Source organism: Bos taurus, chromosome Y (genome assembly GCF_002263795.3).
Source record: "Bos taurus isolate L1 Dominette 01449 registration number 42190680 breed Hereford chromosome Y, ARS-UCD2.0, whole genome shotgun sequence".
NCBI classification, from domain to species: domain Eukaryota; kingdom Metazoa; phylum Chordata; class Mammalia; order Artiodactyla; family Bovidae; genus Bos; species Bos taurus.
This window is the reverse complement of record NC_082638.1, coordinates 14,015,332-14,041,074: the sequence shown is the minus strand read 5'-3', so window position 1 is coordinate 14,041,074 and position 25,743 is coordinate 14,015,332. Positions and strand designations below refer to the sequence as shown.

The window sequence follows — 25,743 nt, the reverse complement described above, 5'->3', positions numbered from 1 at the left end:
GTCTTCTTAGAACTGCTCAACATCAGTCTTCAGCTGTACTGGTTGAACCATAGACCTGGATGACTGTGATGTTGAACAGTTTGCCTTGGAAATGAACAGAGATCATTCAGTCATTTTTGAGATTTCACCCAAGTACTGCATTTGAGACTCTTTTGTTGACTGTGAGGGCTATTCCAGTTCTTCTTAGGGATTATTGCCCACAATAGTAGATACAATGGTCCTTTGTATTAAATTCATCCATTCCAGTGCATTTCAGTTCACTGATTCCTAACATGTTGATGTTTACTCTTGCCATCTCGTTTGACCACTTTTAATTTATGTTGATTTGTGGACCTAACATTCCAGGCTCCTATGCAATATTGTTCTTTACAGAATCAGACTTTACTTCTGTCACCAGTCACAGTCACCACTGGATGTTGCTTTCCCACTGGCCCTGTCTCTTCATTCTTTCTGGATTTATTGCTCCATTCTTTCCCACTAGCATGTTGGTCACCTACAACCTGGGGAGTTCATCTTTAAGTATCCTAACTCTTTGCCTTTTCAAACTGCTCATGGGGTCCTCAAGGCAAGGATACTGAAGTGGCTTGACATTCCCTTCTCCAGTGGGCCACATTTTGTAAGACTCTCCACCAAGACCCTAACATTTTGGGTGGCCCTACAAGGCGTGGCTCATCACTTCATTGAATTAGACAAGGCTGTGGTCCATGAGATCCGTTTGATTAGTTTGCTGTGATTGTGATTTTCATTTGGTCTGCCTCTGATGGAGAAGGATAAGAAGCTTATGAAAGCTCATTGATGGGAGAAACTGACTTTGGGGGAAACTGGGTCTTGTCCAGATGGGTGGGTCACGCTCAGTAAACCTTTAATTCAATGTTCTGTTGATGGGTGGGGCTGTGTTCCCACCCCCCATTGTTTGGCATGAGGGCAAATTGGGTAAATTGTGGTAGGGGTAATGAAGATAATATCCTCCTTCAAAAGGACTTGTGCAGGCACTCTTGTATTCAGTGTCCATGGCCCTGCAGGAGGACACTGTCAACCTACACCTCCACCGGAGAATCCAGGACACTCACAGGGAAATTGGCTGAGTCTCTTGTGGGGACACTGCTCCTTTCTCCTGGCTCCTGGTGCACACAATGTTTGGTTTGTGCTCTCCAAGGGTCTATTTCCCCAGTCCTGTGGAAGATCTGTAATTAAATCCCATTGGCCTCCAAAGTCAAAGGGATTCTCAGTTCCTTTGTCAGATCTCCAGTTAGGGAAACCTGTTGTGGGTCCTGGAACATTCGTAACAGTGCAATAATTTCTTTGGTATACTTGTCCTGTAGTTTGCAGGTCATCTGCTCAGTGACTTAATGGAGGCTAATGGCAACCTCCTCCAAGAGAGATTATGCTATATTCTGTGAGCCAGGCTGGCTGTGCCCAGAGCCCCTGCTGCTGCAGCAGGCCACTGCTGACCCAAACCTCTACAGGAGGCACTCAAAGCCAGTTCTGGATGTTTGTCTGTGGGGTCTCGGCTCCTGGTCCACACAAACTTTGTTTGAGCCCTCCAAGCATCTCTGGTGGATGTGGGGTTTGATTCTAAATGTGATTCTGTCCCTACTGCCATCTTGCTGGGGCATGTCCTTACCCTTGGATGTGTAGTATTTTCTTTGGGTGGGATCCAACATTCTCCTCTTGATGGTTGCTCAGCAGAGTTCTTGTTTTGGAGCACTCACAGAAAAAGATGAGCAAAAGTCCTTCTAGTCCACCTTCTTGATGGAATAGTACTGCCCTCAAGAAAGGTCCCAGGCATGGTCACCAATGAAGAATCCAATACACAGCAGAATGCAATTCAGGAGACGGTTACACTCACATCCCAGATCAAATTCAAGGGAAGTTGTGAAGCTCATTGTCTTTGTGGGAGCCCACATTTATGGAAAAGCACTGTGAGTAGTGTCCACTAGTAGCCACCATGTGTTGGGTCCTCTGGATGACCTTCAGTCGCAACTCTCCACTCAATGCCCTGATGACGCTGGGATGCTAGAGACCCCAAGGCCAGGTCTTTCCTATGGGAAAGACTAGGGACCCCTTTAGGGAAATTAGAGATACCAAGGGAATATTTCATGCACAATTGGGCACAATAAAAGACAAATCTTTGGACCTAACAGAATCAGAATATATTAAGAAGAGGTGTCAAGAATACACAGAAGAACTATCCAAACAACAACAAAAAAACCCAAAAACTTAATGACCCAGATAACCATTATGATATGATCACTGACTTAGAGCCAGACTTCCTGGAGTGTGAAGTCAAATGGGCCTTAGGAAGCATCACTATCAACAAAGCTAGTGGAGCTGATGGAATTCCAGCTGAGCTATTTCAAACCCTGATTATGGTGCTATGAAAGTGCTGTACTCAGTATGTCAGAAAATTTGGAAAACTCATCAGTGACTACAAAGCTATAAAAGGTCAGTTTTCATTCCAATCTCAAAGAAAGGCAATTGCAAAGAATGTTGAAGCTACTCACCTCACACACTAGCCAAGTAATGCTCAAAATTCTCCAAGCCAGACTTCAACAGTACGTGGACCAAGAAGACTTCCAGATATTCAAGCTGGATTTTTAAAATGGCAGAGGAACCAGAGATCCGATTGCCACCATCTGTTCAATCATAGGAAAAGGAAGAGTGTTCCAGAAAAACATCTACTTCTGCTTTATTGCTTATTCCAAAGCTTTTGACTGTGCAGATCATGACAAACTGGAATATTCTTAAAGGGATGGGGTTTCTAGACCACCTTACCTATCTCCTGAGAAATATGTATGCAGGTAGTGGGCAACAGTTAGAACTGGACATGAAACAATGGACTGGTTTCAAATTGGCAAAGAAGTACATCAAGGCTGTATATAGCCACCCTACTAACATGCAGAGTACATCCATGGATAAGTGGGGCTGGATGAAGCAGAAGCTGGAATCAAGATATCCATGAGAAGTATCAGTAGCCTAAGGATGCAGTTGACATCATTCTTATGGCAGAAAGTAAAGAGGAACTGAAGAGCCTCTTGATGAGAGTGAAAGAAGAGAGTGAAAAAGCTGGCTTGAAACTCAACACTCAGAAAATTAAGATCATGACATCCAGTTCCATGTCTTCTTTGAAAATAGATGGGGAAAGAATAGAAACACTCGGAGACTTTCTCTTCTTGGGCTCAAAAATCACTGCAGATGGTGATGTGCAGTCTTGAAATTGAAAGACCCTTGCTCGTTGGAAGAAAAGTTATGGCCAACCAAGACAGCATATTAAAAAGAAGAATATAGGAAGACAGTGAAAAAGCTGGCTTAAAACTCAACACAAAAAAACTACGTTGATGGGAACTGGTCCCAACACTTGATGGCAAATAATTGTGGAAATCGTGGCTGACTTTACATGGGCTCCAAAATCACTGCAGATGGTGATTGCAGCCATCAAACTAAAAGACGCTTACTCCTTGGAAGAAAAGTTATGACCGACCTAGACAACAAGTTAAAAAGCAGAGACATTACTTTGCCATCTAGTAATGGTCCAAAGGTCCATCTAGTCAAGGCTAAGGTTTTTCCACTGGTCATGTATGGATGTGAGAGTTGGGCTATAAAGGAAGCTGAGTGCCGAAATATTGATTCTTTGGAACTGTTGTGTTGGAGAAGACTCTTGAGAGTCCCTGGGGCTGCAAAGAGATCCAACCAATCCATCCTATAGGAGATCTATAGGTGCTGGGTGTTCATTGGAAGGACCAATGTTGATGCTGAAACTCCAATACTTTGGCCACCTGATGCGAAGAGCTGACTCCTTTGAAAAGCCCCTGTGCTGGGATGGATTGAGGGCAGGGGGAGAAGGGAATGACAGAGGATGAGATGGTTGGATGGCTCAATGGACATGAGTTTGGGTAGGCTCCGGGAGTTGATGATGGACAGGGAGGCCTGGTGTGCTGCAGTTCATGGGATCGCAAAGATTCGGACAAAACTGAGCGACTGAAATGAACTGAACTGAACTAATCTGAACTAATCTCTGGAAGAACAGCTATGACCAACCTAGACAGCGTGTTCAAAAGAGACATTATTTGGGGACAAAGTTCTGGTCCAAACTATGGTTTCTCCAGTAGTTATGAATAGATGTGAGCACTGGTCCCTAGAGAAAGCTGAGAATCCAAGAACTGACGCTTTTAAACTGTGGTGTTGGAGACGCCTCTTGAGAGTTCCATGGACTGCAAGGAGTTCAAGCAAGTCAAACCTGAAGGAAATTAGTCCTGAACTTTCATTCAAAGGACTGAGGTTGAAGCTTAATCTCCAGTACTTTGGCCACCTGATGTTAGAACTGCCTCACTGGAAAATACTCTGATTCTGAGAAACATGAAGGCTGGAGGACAAGTGGAGGACAGAGGATGAGATGGTTGGATGGCATCACTGACTTGATTGACATGACTCTGCCAGAGCTGAGGGAGTGGCTTTTGGACAGGGAAGCCTGGCATGCTGCAGTCCATGGGGTCTCAAGGAGTCTGACATGGCTGAGGGAATGAAGTAACATTAAAGTACTTGTCTAAGTACTTAAAGTACTTAGAAGAAGAAGAAAGAAAGAAAGCAGATAGGAAAGTTTGCTCGTTTAATTTTCCTGTTTCCACCCCAAAACACTGCATTGAACTCATGGGCACCTGAACTTTCTCTATTTCTTGCTTTGATAGGCCAATACTTTACCACTGAGCTACGAAGGAAGCCCACAAAGACAATGCAACTATTGCATTTTATTTTGTACCAATTTTAAAATGGCAAGCCATTCCACTATTGTATTATAGAGAATTCCATGGAAAGAGGAGCCTCTGGGACTACAATACTTGGAGTCACAGGCTGTAGGACATGACCGAGCTATTAACATTAGTGTAATTTTGAAAGAGATGGGAATACCAGACCACCTGAGCTGCCTCTTGAGAAACCTATATGCAGATCAGGAAGCAACAATTAGCACTGGACATGGAACAACAGACTGGTTCCAAATAGGAAAAGGAGTACATCAAGGCTGTATATTGTCACCCTGCTTGTTTAACTTCTAAGCAGAGTACATCATGAGAAACGCTGGGCTGAAAGAGGCACAAGCTGGAATCAAGGTTGCTGGGAGGAATATCAATAAGTTCAGATATGCAAATGACACCACCCTTACAGGGGCAGAAAGTGAAGAGGAACTAAAAAACCTTTTGATGAAAGTGAAAGAGGGGAGTGAAAAAGTTGGCTTAACGCTCAAACTTCAGAAAACTAAGATCATGGCGTGTCCTCCCGTCACCGCATGAGAAATAGATGGGGAAACGGTGGAAACAGTGTCAGACGTTACTTGTCTGGGCTCAAAAATCACTGCAGATGGTGACTGCAGCAGATGAAATTAAAAGACACTCCTTGGAAGGAAATTTATGACCAACCTAGATAGCATATTGCAAAGCAGAGATATTACTTTGCCAACAAAGGTCCGTCTAGTCAAGGCTATGGTTTTTCCAGTGGTCACGTATGGATGTGAGAGTTGGACTGTGAAGAAAGCTGAGTGCCGAACAATTTACACTTTTGAACTGTGGTGTTGGACTGCAAGGAGATCCAACCAGTCAATCCTAAAGGAGATCGATCCTGGGTGTTCATTGGAAGGACTGATGCTGAAGCTGAGACTCCAATACGTTGGCCACCTCATGACAAGATTTGACTCATCGGAAAAGACCCTGATGCTGGGAGGGACTGGAGGCAGGAGGAGAAGGGGACGACAGAGAATGAAATGGCTGGAGGCATCACCGAGTCGATGAACATGAGTCTCAGTGAACTCTGGGAGTTAGTGATGGACAGGGAGGCCTGGCGTGCTGCGATGCATGGGGTGGCAGAGTCCGACACGACTGAGCATTTGAACTGAACCGAACGAATCCAGCCACCAGAGGAAGCGATCTTTATCCCTCTTGCGGCACACGTAATGACGTCTCAAACGCTGCTGAAGTCTGCTGGGATTCACTAGTGGGCGTGACAGACAGTAAGAACAAGCTTAGGCGGCCAGCGAAGCGGCCGCCATTTTGTCTCGGTGTTTGAGGTAAACAGGTGTATCCATGAAATGGACAGCAGGGAGAGCGGGGAAGGCTGAGGCTGCCGCAACTATCTTTAGCTAGTCGGCGGGGGAGGAAGAGTTAAAAGAGTGCCGCGGCTGGGTTTGTCTTCTGTTCCACGTGAAGTTGCCTGCGGAGCCACCTGGCGAACAGGCATTGGTAACAAATGGCCTTTCTCTGCTGCTCTCGCCTGGCAGCACTTTCTGCCAGGGATTCTTCTGCAGCCTCTTTGGGCAGAGTTTTTGGAAGCTCTTGTATACCCTAAAGTGAGCTTAAGTGGTGGTGTAAGTGCCAGCACAGGGGCGTAACATCCAAGTGCAGGGTGGATGTTCCCCTTTCTTCCCTTGGGTTCCAAAATTGGACCTCAGTACACCAGAGGCCCCAATTTCTGCCTTTAGACGCTGAGGCCCAGCATATGTGGTAAAAAATTCTTATTTCCTAGTATGTTACAGTACCAGGTTCAGAATCACTAATCATGTATTCCTAGGAAGACTTTAAATCAAGTTATTACCCTCACAGCTTCCAAGAAGAACCAGAGACCAGGCAAGGTCTTTTTACGCTTCAATTCCCTCAAAGAAACTTTTCTCTAACATCTTGCTTAGACACCATTTTTCTCACTCGTTTTCTCCTCCTGGTCACAGTTCAGAGATTAAAAAAAAAAAAGTACAAGACCAGTGAATACTACTGACCCTAACCCCTACTTCAAGACCCCATCCACACAGCTCACCTTCCTTGTAATCCCGAGATCACTCTGGACCCAGTATTTCCAGTTAAAATACAATGTGTGTGTGTGTGTGTGTGTGTGTGTGTGTGTTTTAAGCATGTCAGTTCATTGCTACATCACTTTTAAGAAATGTCCCTATAACCCAAGATTTCTGCTTAGTGGCCCAGCTCCAGAAATTCCACTTTAGCATTTCCATCAAGAAACAGCTCTGAATCCAATTTTGTCATTCACTAACATGCTATACTGCTATGCCAGTACTTGCTGTTGGAGAATACCCAGTTTTTTCTTGTGTCATAATTCTTTTCAAATAACCCCAAGTATCTTTTCTCAGAAACCCCTAAGGGGTAAGACACCAGCCAGGAATCCTTTGGATACATAATCCTTCAGACATCCTTCCCCTTTACCTCCCATCACCGTGGCAGCATCTGATAACACCCTTTCAGATTTTGGTCCTAATCATCCCTATTAGAGGCTCATCATCCCAGTCTTGCCTTGTGCTCTATGTGTGTATTCAACAAGTAGCTGGTTTTCTAGCTTTTTAAAAAATCCAGTTACTCCACATTGCCTTAGAGTATACCCAGAGTGCCTTGGGAGAGCCCCTGAATCCTCGTTCAGAAGCTGGAAACCTTCACTCACAGTCTCAATGGTCCATGTGGCATTATAATAGCCCCTCCTCCAATAGCATTATATCAGTCTGCCTCTCCTTCTCAGCATCTGTTCATCTTGCCTGAAACCCAGCCAGACTTCATGATCTAGCCAGTGGGTGGTCACTGAGTCTTTGGTTTATTATGTTCCTGAAAGTCTTTTGTCTCTTCTGATCCTAGGGAATGCCAACTGTCTGAGCTCAGCCTTCTGTTTCTTTCCACTCACGGTGGCTTTAGTACCTAGCATGTCTTCATTCCTGTTTTCTTAAAATGAGATTATATAGTCCTAAACCCCTTCTCTCCCTCAGAGTTGCCATTATCAAAGAGAAAAGTCTGCCTACATCTGGCTCATCTCTGACCCTTTTTCTGAAGATGTCCAGGGCCACTGTTGAAGAAACAGTGTGTGTCTGGGCCTGATTCAAAACCAAGTCCTGATTTCTCCTCTGCTTGTTCTCTAATGTCCAAAGACCCATCAGAATCACCCAGCGTGAGTGTCTGACATAAATCATGAAGGTGGGATGGAATTGGTGGTGGTGGGAAAGTATCTCTGTTATTTAGTAAGCTCTTCTTTTATCTTGTTGAAATTTCTTTGCCTCCATTCGTAGGGAACGCCAACAAACGGCAGTGAAACGGACATAGATGAAGGTCTTTACTCTTGACAGTTGTTAAGTGTGACTCAGCCTGGTTACATGAAGCAGGAGAGGGACAGAGAATATAAACGGAGATGGGCCAGGCCCTGACCCAGAGTCTTCTTCAAATCTGGCAGATATGGCCTTGGCCATGAGGCTGTGAAGCATCTCCAGGCATCCAGTGTGCTGGTATCAGGGCTTCAGGGCCTAGGGGTGGAGATTTCCAAGAATATCATCCTTGGTGGTGTCAAAGCTGTCACCCTGCATGATCAGGGTACTGCTCAGTGGACTGACCTATCGTCCCAGGTACCTCTTTCTGACTCCGTTTCCTTGCCCAAGCACAAAACTGCCTGATCTCTGCATTCGCCTCACTGTTTTCCTTTCTATACCTTGTAGTTCTACCTGTGAGAGGAGGACATTGGTAAAAACTGGGCTGAGGCATCACAGCCCCACCTTGCTGAACTCAACCGCTATGTGCCAGTCAACTCCTACACTGGGGCCCTTGTGGATGACTTCCTTAGTGGTTTCCAGGTATCTTGCAACATCTACTTGCCTTACTTTTCTCAGATCCATTTTCTGGTTTGTTTGCTTGTTTTCTTTAACGGACTGAGCATGCCGGGTGCTGAAACACTGCCTGGAGTTTCCTAAAAAACTTGGGCGCTGAAACTCTTCTTTTGTGGTAGATCCTTACCCTGCTGAAAAGAGAAGAACATTTGCACAAAGATTCTTTCCAGACTTTTGCGGAGCAGGGTTAGCTTTGTCCTGTTTTGTTTAGTTTGAAAATGGAAACAAAATTGTAGGATCTGGGGTTAAATGCCAACTTTTACAAAGTATGTTAAAGGGCTTAGAGGATTGTAGGCAGGTAGGAGTGGGTGTTTATTTTTAAAATAAGTGAATTAGTTGGTCTTCAGATTCTGTCCTGTTAATATCTCTTTACTTTTCATGTCATAGTCTGGGAATTCATATTTTTCTTGAGTTTTCACCACCACTGAACGTGATGCATGTACTTTATATTTGTAGACAATATAGAACCAGAAAGCTTGAGACCTGACCTTCTGCCAGTTCCTGACCTGCCTTTCTCCTTTATTTTCTTACTCCCCTTTACCCCAGTGCCAGTCCTTTTCACAGTGAGCTTCTTTCTTGTTACAGGTGGTGGTCCTTACCAACTCTCCTTTGGAGGACCAGCTGCAGGTGGGTGAGTTCTGTCACAGACACAGAATCAAGCTGGTGGTAGCAGACACTCAAGGCCTTTTTGGGTGAGTGCCAGCTTCTCCCTTTATCCCTAAATCCTTCTTAGCCCAGGCCCAACACCCCTGGCTCTCTGTCCGAATGATTCTCTTAGGAAAACCATGAATACAAGTCTGCATGTCCACCTCTGCCCATAGTGCGTAAGCACTGTCTTATTACCAGCATGGTGCCTGACTACCCAAGTTCCTGGTCTCAGTTGTGTATTCTCCTTTTATAGGCAGTTGTTCTGTGACTTTGGAGAGAAAATGATCCTCACTGATTCCAATGGGGAACAGCCTCTCACTGTTATGGTGTCTGTGGTTACCAAGGTATGGAGTCTGGCCCCAGGCAGCCATGTTTGTAGCCTTAGTCCTTGTCTGTGCTCCTGGTACCTGGATTCTACACGAGACTATCTTTACTTCTCTTCCAACCAGGGCAACCCCGGTGTGGTCACTTGCCTGGATGAATCCCAACATGGATTTGAGAGTGGTGACTTTGTCTCCTTTACAGAAGTTGAGGGCATGAATGAACTCAATGGCATCTGTCTACTAGGGATCAAAGTCCTGGGTATGCTAAGCTGGGGGTCAAGAAATGAGTACCTAGAGCAAAGGGAGAATTGTCCCTGTGGTCATATGTATGTGTACGGAATTGCACCACAGGCCAGGAGGAGATAACTCTGGAATCCCTCACCTGGGATTTATAAAACATGCATCCATGTAGCCTTAGTTGAGATCTGTGAACTGAAGCTAGAAGCAGAAAGATTAATACTACTAGCATTTGATTCCATTTGGCTCATTGGCTGCACCTTTCTTTTATTTTTTCTTTAACTTTTAGACTGTGTAAAAGTAAATTCTGCATTTGCTTTTCCAAGTAATACTTCATTAGTGCACACACACAACAAAGGATTTACAATTTCATGTGTGTCATAAACTTCTTCAAGCATTAGAAAGCTAGAAGAGCTTTTTTATTTTATAATCCTTAGGTTAAAATTATTTGTTTGGGTTTCACAGATTCATGTTCTCTACATTTAGATGTGCGTCCAGTACCATTTTGCTTCCACCCAAACTCTATCATATGTTGAACTTGAGTGGTGACTCTTGTTGCTTTCTAGTGTTTGAAATTGTTTTTCTTTCAAAATGCCTGATTTTGAGAAAACATTTTTGCAGCATGTAGCATTCTAGATATCATTGCTTAAAGATGTAGTACTGTTCTTTCTTGCCTGTTTTCCCCAAGAAGTCTCCTGTTCTTAGCCTTGTTCCTTTGTATTTAATGTTCTTATATTTTCTATCACTGACCTTAAGAAATAGATTGATGATTATATACCTTAGTATATTTTGTGATTATGATAGAGTGTCGTGTAGTTTTCTTGGTGCTTCCTTTCAAATTTATTTTACCTCTGAGATCATAGCTTTATCAAATTGGGAGTATTCCTGCTCCCACCCCCACCCCCACTTCATTTGGGCTCAATCCTACTTTCTCAGCCCACTCCCCAGTCCATCATCTCTTTGCAGATCTCCAATTACATGTATTTTAAGCCACTTTACTTTTGGGGTTTTCTCCCTGCTCTTTGTTGTATTGTGGATAATTTCTTCTCCTTTGTTAAATCTCCTACTTTTTTTCTCATGTGTTAATTTGTTAAACATAGCAAGTTTATAAAGTCATTGCACACATACATGCATGCTAAGTCACCGAAGTCGTGTCCAAGTCTTTGCAACCCTACAGATCATAGTCTGCCAGGCTCCTCTGTCCATGGGATTCTGCAGGCAAGAACACTGGAGTGGAATACCATTTCTTCCCCCAGGGGATCTTCCCACCCAGGGATCAAACCCGGGTCTCTTTTAATGTCTCCTGCATTGGCTGGCAAGTTCTTTACAACTAGTACCATCTGTCAAGTCATGAATATATTTTATGCATCAGCATCAGTTCTCAGTAATCCTGAATATGGTAAAGAATGATTTGGAAGATATAAAAAAGACACATGGCTGCTTCATGTGAAATACGTGGAATCTAATAAATCCCAACAAAGATGTGAGCCAAAAAAGTTTTTTAAAGAAATAACGTTTCAAAGTTTAAAGATTTGATGAAAATTAAAGCCAGATATACATGATCTGGAAATATTTGATGCATGCAAGATAATTGTGGATTTTAGAGTTTTCGAGCTTCATGTTTTGTTCCTTTCATAAGTTTTGAGCTTAACTCGTGGATGTTGGATCCTTTCAGAGATTGCTTCTTTATGCTCCGGAGTGTGACATATTAGACATAGAGAACCTATGTCTTTGAGGAAATCAGCATTGTGGGGTTTTTTTTGTTTGTTTGTTTCTAATGAAATTATTTTTAATTGAAGTGCAGTTGGCTTAGAATCTTGTGTTAGTTTCTAGTAAAGTGATTTCTATATACCTATATATATACATTCTATATACATATATATATATATATACATTCATATACATCATGTTATGTATTCTTTTCCATTATAGTTTATCATGGGGTATTGGAAATTGTTCCTTGTGCTATTATATAGCAGGACCTTGTTGTTTATGCATCCTGTGTATAATAGTTTGCATCTGCTAATCCCAGGGTAGAGCTGGGTGGTGGAGAGGGAGAGAGGGAGGTTCTTCCTTTCTAGTTTTGATAGTACTGTTGATCCTGGGAGGGTGTGAATTAACACATAAGTCTTCATGGTTTTTATCCTACAGGTCCCTATACCTTAAGTATCTGTGATACCTCAAATTTCTTTGATTATATCTGTGGCAGCATCGTCAGTCAGGTCAAAATAACTAAGAAGATAAGTTTTGTGAGTATGTGCAGGAGGGTGTACTGTAGGGGGTCCAGGTATTTCTTCTTTGGTTTTGTTTTGCTTTTCTAGTTCTGATGTGCTGGTCTCTGTTCTCCACCAGAAATCTTGCTCAACTCACTGGCAGAGCCAGACTTTGTGATAACAGATTTTGCCAAGTATTCTCACTCTGCTCAGCTACACATTGGTTTCCAGGCCTTGCACCAGTTCTGTGCTCAGCATGGCCGGCCCCTGCTGCCCCACTAGGTAGGTGGGTTAGTGAGCCAGCCTGGGTCCTTGCACCAAAGCTCCACCATTTTGTCTTCTTCCCTTTACTTTTTCTACCTCTCCCTCTCCCTACAGTGGCCTGACTGAGTCTTTGTGTCTTGTGTTGCACCAGAAGGATGCAGTGGAACTGGTGACCCTAGCAGAGGCTGTGAAGGCTCAAGCCCTGCCAGCAGTGCAGCAAGACAGTTTGGATGAAGAGCTCATCCAAAAGCTGGCTTACATGGCTGCTGGGGATCTAGTACCCATGAATGCCTTCACTAGGGGCCTGGCTGCTCAGGAGGTTATGAAAGTAAGTTTGGGTGGAAGGACAGTGGTGGAGTGGACAAGGTGTCTTTCTGACTGTCCTACTTGCTGTCAGGCTCTGATTAACCAAGGATCACTTCCCCTTTCTTACCTCCTCTTTAGGCCTGCTCTGGAAAGCTTATGCCTATTATGCAGTGGTTGTACTTTGATGCCCTTGAGTGTCTCCCTGAGGACCAAGAGGCTCTTACAGAGGACAAATGCCTTCCAGTATGTGATAGGGGCCCACAGAGAAGGTATTTCTTTGGTCCTCTCTGACGTACCTTTACTCTAATCGTCTCCTCCCTTCACATGATGCAATGCCAGAACCGTTAATGATGGGCAGGTGGCTGTATTTGGCTCCAGCCTGCAAGAGAAGCTGAGCAAGCAGATATACTTCTTGGTGAGAACTCCTATTGGGCAAAAGCTACTTTTATTTATTCTAGTTTGGGCCACCTCTTCTGAAGTATCCTGTTGCCTTGGAAGGGAGGGTGTTTGACTGTACCTTAATCCCTTCTGTGTACCATTTTATTTTTTTCATACCAGGTCCTTTGTTCCTGGTCTTCTGCCTCTTTCCTGATGACCATGCATTTTTATGCTCCTGGGACTTAACTTCAATACTAGATTCTCTGGCCCAACACTCTCTTACAGCCTCCAGGAGGAATAAGGACTGAGGGGTGGCATTGTTACCCGAGTGCCCCTAAACATTACCTCTCTCTCTTCTTGACTGCCTCTCAGGTGGGTGCAGGGGCCATTGGCTGTGAACTGCTCAAGAACTTTTCCATGATTGTGCTAGGCTGTGAGGATGGTGGGTCAATCACAGTTACAGACATGGACATCATTGAGAAGTCAAATTTGAACTGACAGTTTCTGTTCCGTCCTTGGGATATCACAGTGAATGAGATGGACAGGGTTAAGTTGTTGCATTTTTCTCCTTTTTCTTCTTATCTGTCATACTGACTTAGGTCTTTTTTGTTTCCCCATTTCCTTCAGTTCCTCAATTTTTCTCTACAGTTCAGTCTTTCAGCAGATATTCACTGAGTACTTACATCTTGCATTTGGCATTTTACATCTCTCCCTACTCTTTTTTTCCTCTGATTTTTAGTTACTGCTTACATGAGGTTACAGAAACTGGGCTATAGGTGAAAGGCTTATATAAAAGTCAGGGTTATTTTTTGCTTGCTTAGTGTCTCCCTTTACTTTTATCATGCAGGTACTAGGCAGTACTTTGATAGTTGAGAAATTAAGAAAATAGAGAATTTCTGGTTTTTTCTGATGCAATGCTAAAAGATGGAGAGATTCTCAAAATTCAATGGAAGTAGACAGCACTCTTTCCTCAGGTCCACAGATGTGTCAAGACTTACGAGGATGTTATTTTCTTTTTATTCTCATTTCACCAGTGGAATGGGGAATCTTCCTCTCTACTTTTGAAAGCTGTCTGAAAAGGACACGGTGTTTTCCAAATGACTAGATCAATGTATGATGGTACAATTTCCTTAATTGTACATTAAGGAAAGATCCATTCAAAATGTGTTGAAAAACAGTGGATGTTGATATGGATTCCACATTTCACCTTGCAACTACATTTGTAGTCACTTGTCAAGTGTTATGTATTTTTTTTAATATCACCTAAAACTGTTCCTGAAACATTTTTTTGGTAAGGCTGAATATCCCTTATGTTCTTTTAAACAAAATATATATTGCAGTAGTTGTGAAAAGTCATCTGTCTTCTAAAATAGCTTAAGAGAAATTTGCAAAACCATAAATACACTCGATCCCTGTCTAATAGTACAGTTTTTCTCCATGATTTTACTATATAATGGAATTATCCTAGTCTTAAACAGGCTAATATTATTTAACCATTCTCTGTTTAGAGGTCTAACAGAGCCAAATAAATCCACACATCCAGGTTATAAGCCATCAGAACTGTGTGGGCCCTGAGACAGAGCATGTGTATGATGATGACTTCTTCCAAAACCTGGATGGTGTAGCCAATGCCCTGGACAGTGTGGACACCCGTAAGTGTTCTGGATGGGTGAGAAGATGGCCAGAGCGATGTATGTGTTTTCAGGAGGCAGTGTCACCATCTCATGTACTGATGGTTACCTCCCCTTCATCTGCTGACTCTTTTCCACAGGCAGGTACATGGACTGCCACTGTGTTTACCACCATAAGCCACTTCTGAAGTCAGGCACACTGGGAACCAAGGGCAGAGGCATACAGCTCCAGCCAGGACCCTCCTGAGAAGCCCATCCCTATCTGCACGCTGAAGCACTTCCCAAAAGCCATCGAGCACACTTTGCAGGTGATCAGCTGTGGGGGTAGAAAGAGGTGGAACAGTAGGCATCTGGACAGTGCCAAGCTCTTTTGATTCCAGTGATGCGCACCTCAGTGTATATAAAATGTGCCCTGCCTTCAAATCTCCTTCATTCACTTACACCTAGTACCCTAAACTTTTTGGAATGCTTTTTCTTAACTTGTGAATTTTAGTTTGCAAACATACAGGGAAGTATTATGTATACTATGTAAACTATTTTACATAAGAAATGTATATCTAACAAGTGAAGATGTTTTTCTTAATATACAGGATATTGTTCTCTTGCTAAACAAAATCATCTTCTTAATATCAGCTCTGCTTGTTATTTAAAGGCCTTTCTAACACTGAGTACATAGTTTTGAATATAGCTTTCTGATTTTTGTCCAAAAAACATTTAGCAGCTTGTCAGAATAATTCTGTTTATATAATGCATATATATATTTAAAGGCCTCTCTAACACTGAGTACATAGTTTTGAGTATAGCTTTCTGATTTATGTCCAAAATATATTTAGCAGCTTGTCAGAATAATTCTTTTTATATAATGCGTATATATATTTATGTATAGAAGCACATATCTTTCATCTAGATTGACAACGTAAAAGCCTTCTGTTAACTGGCACTCAGAGCCTACTCCTAATTCCTGTGTCCTTTTCGGTCCCCAAATAACCATCATTTTATGAAAATATTTCTTAATGCAGTTTTGAGTATGTTTAGGAAGTATGGGAATAGTAAAAAGAAAATGAGAAGAAACAGTTGTATCTGTCACTTTTCCTTTCAGGATGAGTTTATACTTAGGGATTCAGTATGCATGTGTCTCTCTGCCTGTCCATGCCTTCCATGTTTGTGTGTGTATGTATATGTTTATAGTCAGAGACAGAGGGAGAGGTAGTAAGATGTGTTGGTGTGTGTGTGTGTGTCTGTCTGTTTCTCTGAATATGTAAAACCTTTGCAAGATTATGGTTCCATTACTCTGTTTCTTTCGACTAACATACAGAGAGGCCAGTAAAAGGGCTTTTGAAACAAATACCTGTTTGACACTTGGACTTAAGCTCTTCATGCTTCAGATCCCCTTATCTGTAAAATGGAAATGAAACTTGTCAATCTGACAGGACTTTTGTGAAGCATTTACATTTGGTATGTCCTTGTGACATTCACAATAAGTTTAAAATACATACCTGTGTGGTGGTTCTTTGATATTAACCTCTTGAGGTATAGATATTAGTGATGTAGAGTTTTGAAATGAGGATAGAAAAGACAAGATGTGCCTGAAGGTCACAAAAGTGTGGCAGAGCTGGCATTTGAATCTGGATCTCCACCAACAGGATGCTTCACATCACTTTGCCTGGGACTGTATTTATTTATCTCTTTAGTTCTCAAGGGGCAAAGTGCTATTATCTTCTGCCCAGTCCGCAGAAAATCACTGTGGCAGGATCGTTCCTGCTTTATTCTTCATGTGAACTTTTTTCTGTAATTGAGGCATGACATACCTAGGCTAGCATGTACAACCTCAGAAGAAGTTTTCCACAAACTTAGGCTTGGCAGTAATCTCTGCCCAAGAGATTGATTTTTATTTGGAATGGTGGGGGGTTCAAAAGTTTGAGGAGTCCCATTGGTAGGGCGTCATTCCTCTGTTTTCCCATAGCAGACATGCTCTTCCCTGTTTCTGTATTTTCCTGATGGTCTCTCTAATGCCTGCAGGAAACTTGTTTCCTGTATCTCACGTAATGTTTTCTGCTCTGTCTTCAGTGGGCTCAGGATGAGTTTGAAGGTCTTTTCAAGAAGCCAGCAGAAAATGTCAACCAGTATCTTACGTGAGTACTTTGGTGCAAATGCCTGCTCACCCTGCCTCTGGCCTGTCAGTCAAAGTACTCTGTAACCATTTAACAGTTAGGACCTACTGTACTTTTTTTTTTTAGGGGTTTGGGGGACACACCAAGAATCACACCAGTGGTGTATGGACACTTAGTTCCATAGTCAGGGATGGAAACCATACTCCCTGTGGTAGAAGCACAGTTAGTGGTACCCAGGGAATTCCCTGGTCTACTTTCTGAATAAATTAATGGTTGCTCGGGCCTTATACTTTTGGAAGACAGGACTGACTCTCCACAGACATAAGCTTACTGCTAAGATCACTTTGTAATTCTGCATTGGTTTCCCGTCTGATTCTTGATAGAGACCCCAAGTTTGTGGAACGAACGCTGTGCCTGGTAGGCACCCAACCTCTGGAGGTGCTGGAGACTGTGCAGTGCAGCTTAGTGCTGCAGCGGCCACAATCATGAGCTGACTGTGTGACCTGGGCATACTACCACTGGCATACCCAGTACTCCAACAACATCAGACAGCTGCTGCATAACTTTCCTCCTAACCAGGTAGTAACACTGTTACAGGGACCATTTGTCAGAATAGGTCTACTGGGAACAGTCTGCCCTAGCCTTGTTTAATTTACTTTTTATTTATTTTTATTTTGTTTATTTTTTTTGTTTTTTTTTTAAATTTTATTTTATTTTTAAACTTTACATAATTGTATTAGTTTTGCCAAAAATTTTACTGTCATATACCCTATCTTATGTGTTTTTTTTAAATTTTATTTTATTTGTAAACTTTACATAATTGTATTAGTTTTGCCAAATATCGAAATGAATCCACCACAGGTATACCTGTGTTCCCCATCCTGAACCCTCCTCCCTCCTCCCTCCCCACACCCTCCCTCTAGGTCGTCCCAGTGCACCAGCCCTAAGCATCCAGTATCATGCATCGAACCTGGACTGGCAACTCATTTCATACATGATATTATACATGTTTCAATGTCATTCTCCCAAATCTCCCCACCCTCTCCCTCTCCCACAGAGTCCATAAGACTGATCTATACATCAGTGTCTCTTTTGCTGTCTCGTACACAGGGTTATTGTTACCGTCTTTCTAAATTCTATATATATGCGTTAGTATTTTTAAATGGAGGGTAGTTGCTTTACACTATTGTGTATTGCCACTATTGTGTAAGTGTAAGCCACTATTTGTTGTAATTGTGTAATTGTGTATTGTTGTAATTGTGTAAGCCACTATTGTGGGCTTCTGCCATGCTTTTGACATGATTCATTACAGTTAATCCAGTTGTGGCAAGCTCAGCAAGGCTTTGAGAGCTCTTAAAACAAATAAACCAATGAGTTTTGAGGTCAAAGACTGCCACTGTTCTCCTCTAATCCCCAGTTACTGTTTCCTCTAGCCCTGAGATGCTTGGTATCAATTTCCTTTAGACATAGGATATGTCATTCTAGATTCCCAGTCAGGACTGTACAAAGTGTAGAAGAAAAAATTCAGAGTTGATGGCATCGAATCTAGCTGTGTCCTCTTGGAACTAGTTATGCAGTTCCTCTCTTCACCTCAGCATAGTCATCATGGAATTAGGTCATAATGGTGACCTAATTTCATGAGAGTTTTGTGAAGGTTAATTTCTCTTTATTAAGTTAGTAAGTTAATTTGTTAGCACAGTGCCTGGAGGGCTTCCCTGCTGGCTCAGTGGTAAAGAATCTGCCTGAAGTGCAGGAGACCTGGGTTCGATCCCTGGGTCAGGATGATCCCCCGGAGAAGGGAATGGCTCCTCACACCAATATTCTTGTCTGGAGATTCCCATGGACAGAGGAGCCTGGTGTGCTGTAGTCCACAGGGTCTCAAAGAGTTGGACATGACTTAGCATTTGAACAACAAGAACACAGTGGCTGGCAGTCCGTAAAAGTTTCATCAGTATCTCTGTATCTGGCAGAAAGCAAGTGTCAAAATATAGTGAATTGGGCCCTCCAGGACTGAAAGTGAGGAGTTGTGGTTATCAGAGAGACTTCTTGTGGCAGGTTCTGCTCCCCTAAATCTTTCTGTTTTCTAGATTACAGGTTCAGGAGCCCCTTTCTGGTCTTGCCCCAAATGCTGCCCACACCCACTCATCTTTGATGTCAACAGTGTAAGTCTACTCTCCTGGGTCTCCTGCAGTTGGGTAGAAAGTCACTAAACAGGTGGTAAGGAGGCCGAGCCTCTGTAGGGGAGTACTGATGTTCTTACCCCTCCTTACCTTGCCTTCTCTTAGCCCCTGCATCTGGACTACGTGATAGCTGCTGCCAACCTCTTTGCCCAGACCTATGGGTTGATGGGCTCTCAGGACTGGAGTGCTGTCACCATACTCATTCAGTCTATGCAGGTCCCTGAGTTCACCCCAAAGTCTGGCATCAGGATCCAAGTTTCTAATGAGGAGCTGCAAACCAGTTCCTCCATTGGTGAGAGCATTTTCGTTGGGCTGCAGCCACCACACTACTGTAGCCCATGTCCATGCAAGCCTCTTGTGCACTCGTGTTTTGCCCCTGGCTCTGCTCTGAGATCTCCTGTCAGAGATTTACCCACTGCCATTTTTCCTTGCTTCTTCAGTTTCCAGTAGCATTTGACTGAGACAAATTTTCTCTCGTACTGCTTCTTTCTTCTCCTTCTCTCAGGAAGACCAGGTTGTCTTTTCTTTGTGTGTTTTTTCTTTTCTTCTTCTTTTTTTTTATGCTATTTCCTATACTTCTTGTGTTCTTCTGAGGGTAGAAATGGATATGATTTCTACCAGTAGTCTCTCTGTCTGATTTCTTCTCTGGTTCCTCTTGACAGATCTCCTCATCTACATCCTTACTTCTCTTTAATATGTATCATTAACCTGTTATTAATCTGTGCGTATATCTTTCCTCATCTCTCTCTCAAGATATGCCTCATTGCTCCATGTGTAACTGTCCCTTAACTCAAAATTCCAGGTCACCCTTACCCTTCTCATGTTCTATAAATCCCTGTCTACATTTTATCTTCTTTGAATGTATCCCTCAACTTCTTCCTTTGAATATCTGTCCTCTCCTCTTATATCTCTTGCATTTTTTGTCTGAAATAGCCACTCTCTCAGATGCCTCTTTGTATATATTTCTCTTTAGGCATCTCCCTTTCAGAGAGATGTCTCCCCTTCAGGTACTTTCTACTATCTTCTTTCCTGTACATTTGTTTAATCTGCACTGGTTTTCACCTCCTTCATTCTCAGATAGGTCCTGTTTACCTCATTTCACTGCTCTCTTCTTTCTCTTAGTGCTTTTCCCCGCAATATATTCCGTCTGTATCTGTTATGCCCTGGTCTCTTGTTTGCACTAGTGTCTTACTCCTTATCTCCTCTTGTCTCTGTCTGTCTGCTTTAAGATGCCTTATATTTATGTTTTCATTGACATCCTGTGTTTGTTTGTTTAAGATTTTGGTAAAAAACACAAGAGATTTTCCATCTTAAATCATTTTCTAAAAAATATATTTCAGTTCAGTTCAGTCGCTCAGCCGTGTCCTACTCTTTGCGACTCCATGAGTTGCAGCATGCCAGGCCTCCCTGTCCATCACCAACGCTGGGGTTCACTCAGACTCACGTCCATCGAGTCAGTGATGCCATCCAGCCATCTCATCCTCCGTCGTCCCCTTTTCCTCCTGCCCCCAATCCCTCCCAGCATCAGAGTCTTTTCCAATAAGTCAATTCTTCACATGAAGTGGCCAAAGTACTGGCGTTTCATCTTTAGCATCATTCCTTCCAAAGGTCACCCAGGACTGATCTCCTTTAGAATGGACTGGTTGGATCTCCCTGTAGTCCAAGGGACTCTCAAGCATCTTCTCCAACACCACAGCTCAAAAGCATGAATTCTTCGGCACTCAGCTTTCTTCCCAGCCCAGCTCTCCCATCCATATATGACTACTGGAAAAACCATAGCCTTGACTAAATACAGTTACATTGTACAGGAAATTTCTAGAACCTAAATTGCAAATCTTAAACCCTAAACCCATCCAACAGTAGCACCCCAGTCCCCTTCCCCTATACCTCTGGCAGACAATAATGTATATTCCATCTCTATGATTTTGACTTTTAGGTACCTTATGCAATAACTGTCTTTCTGTCTCTGGCTAAGCATGTAGTTCTGAGTCCATTTATGCTATTAAACAGCAAGGATTTCAAATGTTCCTTTTTAAGGAGGCTTAATGTTTCACTGTGTAGAGCTGACTGTATAGAGCTTCTCTATCTTTGGCTGCAAAGAATATAATCAGTCTGAGTTCAGTGTTGACCATCTGTTGATGTCCATGTATATAGAGTCTTCTCTTGTGTTGTTGGAAGAGGGTGTTTGTTATGACCAGTGCATTTTTTTCGGCAAAACTCTTATTAGTCTTTTCCCTGCTTCATTCTGTATTCCAAGGCCAAATTTACCTGTTACTCCAGGTGTTTCTTGACTTCCTACTTTTGCATTCCAGTCCCCTATAATGAAAAGGACATCCTTTTTGGGTGTTAGTTCTAAAAGGTCTTGTAAGTCTTCATAGAACCGTTCAACTTCAGCTTCTTCAGCGTTACTGGTTGGGGCATAGGCTTGACCAGGAGCTGACTGTGGCTCAGATAATGAACTCCTTATTGCCAAATTCAGACTTAAATTGAAGAAAGTAGGGAAAACCACTAGACCATTCAGGTATGACCTAAATCATATCCCTTATGATTATACAGTGGAAGTGAGAAATAGATTTAAGGGCCTAGATCTGATAGATAGAGTGCCTGATGAACAATGGAATGAAGTTCGTGACATTGTACAGGAGACAAGGATCAAGACCATACCCATGGAAAAGAAATGCAAAAAAGCATAATGGCTGTCTGGGGAGGCCTTACAAATATCTGTGAAAAGAAGAGAAGCGAAAAGCAAAGGAGAAAAGGAAAGATATAAGCATCTGAATGCAGAGTTCCAAAGAATAGCAAGAAGAGATAAGAAAACCTTCAGCGATCAATGCAAAGAAATAGAGGAAAACAACAGAATGGGAAAGACTAGAGATCTCTTCAAGAAAATTAGAGATACCAAGGGAACATTTCATGCAAAGATGGGCTCAATAAGAGACAGAAATGGTATGGACCTAATAGAAGCAGAATATATTAAGAAGAGATAGCAAGAATACACAGAAGAACTGTACAAAAAAGAGCTTCATGACCCAGATAATCACGATGATGTAATCACTGACCTAGAGCCAGACATCCTGGAATGTGAAGTCAAGTGGGTCTTAGAAAGCATCACTCCGAACAAAGCTAGTGGAGGTGATGGAATTCCAGTTGAGCTATTCCAAATCCTGAAAGATGATGCTGTGAAAGTGATGCACTCAATATGCCAGCAAATTTGGAAAACTCAGCAGTGGCCACAGGACTGGAAAACGTCAGTTTTCATTCCAATCCCAGAGAAAGACAATGCCAAAGAATGCTCAAACTACCACACAATTGCACTCATCTCACATGCTAGTAAAGTAATGCTCAAAATTCTCCCAGCCAGGCTTCAGCAGTGTGTGAACCGTGAACTTCCTGATGTGCAAACTGGTTTTAGAAAACGCAGAGGAACCAGAGATCAAATTGCCAACATCCGCTGGATCATGGGAAAAGAAAAAGAGTTGCAGAAAAACATCTATTTCTGCTTTATTGACAATACCAAAGCCTTTGACTGTGTGGATCACAATAAACTGTGGAAAATTCTGAAAGAGATGGGAATACCAGACCACCTGACCTGCCTCTTGAGAAATTTGTATGCAGGTCAGGAAGCAACAGTTAGAACTGGACATGGAACAACAGACTGGTTCCAGATAGGAAAAGGAGTATGTCAAGGCTGTATATTGTCACCCTGCTTATTTAACTTCTATGCAGAGTACATCATGAGAAACGCTGGACTGGAAGAAATACAAGCTGGAATCAAGATTGCTGGGAGAAATATCAATAACCTCAGATATGCAGATGACACCACCTTTATGGCAGAAAGTGAAAAGGAACTAAAAAGCCTCTTGATGAAAGTGAAAGTGGAGAGTGAAAAAGTTGGCTTAAAGCTCAACATTCAGAAAACTAAGATCATGGCATCCGTTCCCATCACTTCTTGGGAAATAGATGGTGAAACAGTGGAAACAGTGTCAGACTTTATCTTTTTGGGATCCAAAAATCACTGCAGGTGGTGACTGCAGCCATGAAATTAAAAGACGCTTACTCCTTGGAAGGAAAGTTATGACCAACCTAGGTAGCATATTCAAAAGCACAGACATTACTTTGCCAACAAAGGTTAGTCTAGTCAAGGCTATGCTTTTTCATGTGGTCATGTATGGATGTGAGAGTTGGAGTTTGAAGAAGGCTGAGTGCCAAAGAATTGATGCCTTTGAAATGTGGTGTTGGAGAAGACTCTTGAGAGTCCCTTTGACTGCAAGGAGATCCAACCAGTCCATTTTGAAGGAGATCAGCCCTGGGATTTCTTTGGAAGGAATGATGTTAAAGCTGAAACTCCAGTACTTTGGCCACCTCATGCGAAGAGTTGACTCATTGGAAAAGACTCTGATGCTGGGAGGGATTGAGGGCAGGAGGAGAAGGGGATGACAGAGGATGAGATGGCTGGATGGCATCACTGACTCGATGGACGTGAGTCTGGGTGAACTCCGGGAGTTTGTGATGGACAGGGAGGCTGGGTGTGCTGCGATTCATGGAGTTGCAAAGAGTCATACACGACTGAGCGACTGAACTGAACTGAACTGAATGTTTCCCTGAATGGATCGACCATGTTTTTGTATCCATTCATCCATCCCTGAGCAAGGTGGGTTGTTTCCATCTTTATTACAAATAGTATAACTGACTAAACCTTTCTTAGTGCCTCAGTCTTTTCCCTCAGTGTCTCTAGATATACTCCTTTTCAAGTCCCACACACCGTTCTACTTGTTTTTTCTTTGGGGTGTTTCTGCCTTACCTTTCGTGCTTCATTTGACTCTTTCCCATGATGTCTCTCCATTTTAAATCCTTTATCTGTGTGAATTTCTCTGCCATACTATGGACTCCTGCTCTCACTTCAGACCCTGGTCTGGAATCTAATGTGTATCTGAGGACTGGCATGTAGTACCTCCTTTCTGCAGATGATACCCACATGCAGGAGCTCATAGCTATGCTGCCCAACCCACAGAGCCTTTCTGGGTTCAAGATGTACCCAATCAACTTTGAGAAGGTGCTTAGGAGGGGGGTACCCTCAGCAGGATAGGAGGATGGGCTGAGCCATCTTTAGCTTTTGTGGGGTTTACACGCTTACCATATGGCCTAGTTATTTTGCATTCTGGGACATCTTTGGCTGGACTGGCAGGTAATGGAGGAGAATAGATGTCAGTCCATACTATCTAAAAACCTCTGGTTCCTAATCTGCTTCCTCTATTCTTCCTCTGTCTCCACTCAACAATAGGATGATGAGACCAACTTTCACATGGATTTCATTGTGGCTGCATCCAACCTCCGGGCAGAGAAGTATAACATTCCCCCTGCAGACCGGCATAAGGTAACAAAAATTTGCATCTAACCTTGAACCCCTTGCAAATTTGAATCTGCCACATAGGACCTTTTCAGTGGGCCCTCAACCTCTCTTAACAACCACCTCTGCTCATCACATTCTGTGTCCTAGAGCAAGCTGATTGAAGGGAAGATCATCCCAGCCATTGCTACAACCACAGCAGCTATAGTTGGCCTTGTATGTCTGGAGCTGTACAAAGTGGTACAGGGACACCAACAGCTTGAGTCCTATAAGAATAGCTTCATCAACTTGGCCCTGCCCTTTTTCTGCTTCTCTGGGCCCCTTGCCCCACCCCACCACCAGGTAAAGTCTTGCTTTTTGTGGAAACATTTGGTAGTACACATCAGTGAGTGATACTGTGTATGTATATGAGTAGACAGTATATGTATCTTACCTTGGATAACTGGCTCTGCTTTTCATCATTCTGGAAGTTTAATTTTGTGCACCCTGTGTTCATTGTTTGAACCTGTGCACTGTGGAAATGAAACTGTCATATTTGTGATTTAAAGGAGAGAGTCTAACAGGGGCTTATCCCCTGATTTAATCTACTGTGCTTTATCCTACAGTTTTATAGCCAAGAGTGTACACTTTGGGATCACTTTGAGGTCCAGGGACTGCAGCCTAATGGTAAAGAGATGACCCTCAAGCAGTTCCCTGACCACTTTAAGGTAAGGCCCTTTCTTCACTTACTACACCTAGGGTAGTGCTTGCCCAGGTCCCTGGTATAGTCCATCCTAGAGACACTGTGGCCCCTCCTTTCTAATGTCTTCCGACAGAGCACAAATTGGAGATCATCATGCTATCCCACGGTATATCCATGCTCTACTCCTTTTTAATGCCACCCAGCAAGCTGAAGGAACGGATGGATCAACCGTGAGTTGGACTCACTGGGCAGGGAGAAAGAGGTCCTGTCTCGGCTAGGAAGCATCAGCTATCTGTGCAACTCACGTTTACTTATATGCCCCTTTATATCCTTTCCTCTTTTTCTACTTGCCTGACCCTGTTATTCCTCATACTAGGATGACAGAAATTGTGAGTCAAGTATCAAAGCAAAAGCTGGGACACCACATGCAAGCATTGGTGCCTGAGCTGTCCTACAATGATGAGGATGGTGAAGATGTGGAGGTTCCCTATGTATGATACAGCATTTGCTAATTCCTTTATGTTCCTCTTCCATGTTTCCAGTCATCTCAACTTTCTGGCAAAAGCTGAGCATTACATCCTTTTGGACGTAATTTCTTGTTGCTGCTTTCTGTGTTCAGCATTGGAATTCTTAATAAAGAGGCATTAATCCCAGTGTGTCATATCCTTCCTTGGGCAAAGGCCTGAACCCAATTGTCTTTGGAAGAAGCAGGTTCGCATATTAATGCAAAAGGTTCCACACTGCACCAGCATGGAATTTCTCTCAAATCCAGGGTTATCAGATCAGATTAAATC

At 42.9% G+C, this 25,743-nt stretch overlaps 1 pseudogene; it reads left to right on the top strand.

Moving 5' to 3' along the window:
* The first annotated feature begins 9,543 nt into the window (after window positions 1–9,543).
* LOC132344620 (ubiquitin-like modifier-activating enzyme 1) lies at window positions 9,544–25,539 on the top strand (annotated as a pseudogene).
* The last annotated feature ends 204 nt before the right edge of the window (window positions 25,540–25,743 follow it).